This window comes from Camelus bactrianus, chromosome 5 (assembly GCF_048773025.1).
Source record: "Camelus bactrianus isolate YW-2024 breed Bactrian camel chromosome 5, ASM4877302v1, whole genome shotgun sequence".
NCBI classification, from domain to species: Eukaryota; Metazoa; Chordata; class Mammalia; order Artiodactyla; family Camelidae; genus Camelus; species Camelus bactrianus.
The window spans coordinates 52951996-52953571 of NC_133543.1; positions in this window are offsets into that span (position 1 = coordinate 52951996).

Consider the following 1576-nt stretch of genomic DNA (forward strand, 5'->3'; position numbering starts at 1 on the left):
GGAGGGACCTATACGAGCTATATCATCTTTCCTATGGGTTTCAGATTATGTTCAGCCATGTGGGACCAGGCAGGCAAGAGATTGGAGGGGAAGAGAGAAAGGCTAGAATATTCATGCAGCCTCCCACTCTTCTTCCCTGTGGGGTCCCTGCAGTCTGGCTGCATCCCTCAACTCAAGGTCACAGCCCCAGTTGACTGCCCTCTCTACACAGCTTGCTTGCTCACTCTCTCTCTCTGGATTTCAGTGACCCTCTCCCATTCAGGCCTGGGCACTGCAAAACCCTTGTGGTTCCCCACACCCTTCCCACAACTTTGTAAATAGTTCAGTTCGTTATTAAATTGCCCAGCTGGAATGAGCCATCTGTTTCCTGTCAGGACCCTGACTGACACACTCGATCTCATTTTTCTCCCAACAAACACTCACTGAGTAACTACTATATGTCAAGGAAGAATAAAGTGATAAATTAGACGGTTACCACCCTATCTGGGAAGTGGAGATAGCCACAGGGACAGATGGTTATATCACATCCTGGTAAGTGATGCAGAGAGGCACTGGAAGTGAGGTGGGTAGAGATGTGAAATAGCCAGGGGCATAGGCAGGCTCAGGGAGGTTTCTTAGTGGAGATGGGGTCAGTCAAATGTAGATGCAGACACATGAGTAGGGAGTTATTCAGGAGCTGGGAGAGAAGCAATGGACATCAGGGCCAGTCAGGTTGTGGTAGAGGATTAGAGTAGGGGCCGAGGCTGGGCCAGACCATAGAAAGCCTTATACTGTGGGGAGGGGTCCTAATTTTCCATTTGTTTTCTCTCCCTTTCTTTTTCCCTATCAAGTGAAAAATGACACCAGTAAAGTCTGCAGCCTCTTACCCTTAAGCCTTAATCTTGCCCCACTACCAGTGCTTGACACTGGTACGTATACTTCCTGCACATTCTCAGGTGTTTCAAAATGGCAACAAGACAATATAATAAACTAGTCCTTGGAGATAAGCTACAGGAGAGGGCTAGAAGTGAACCTTCCCAAATGCATTTTAGGAACCCTAAGAGCCAGAGGACTGTTTTCTCTAACAGCGACAGATAACACTGACACTTTTCAAAGTCCAATGGAGAAGGGTGAAATTAATGTTGGAAAGAGGGCAGGGAGTGAGAGAGCTTCACTCCACCAAGGTGGGGCTTTAGTCCAAATAGGTTTGGGCAGGTGGGCTCTTTTAAGATCCATTTTTATCACACTATATGGCCAGCCCAGGGTTCAGGATGTGTCTGCCTTCCCTCTAAAGCGCAAACTGCAAGCAGTTTCCTTGCTAGGTAAGGCCAAGCCCATACTGTCCCCCAAGTTCCTCCTTGGCACATCCTTGACATCAAAGACCGCCAGTCCTCTAGGACTGCGGCTCAGGAGGGTCCGTGAGTCAAAATCACTCACACGTCGCCACCCAAAGGACCCCCCTCTTCTGTTGACCGAGAGTGTGCTCAAATAAGAGACACGGGAAGAGTTAAAAGAAAATGGTGGGTATGGACTATTCCGGGCTGTCATTCTGAACAACTAACCGGATCGGTATCTCGAGCTCTCTGCAAGCTCAGAT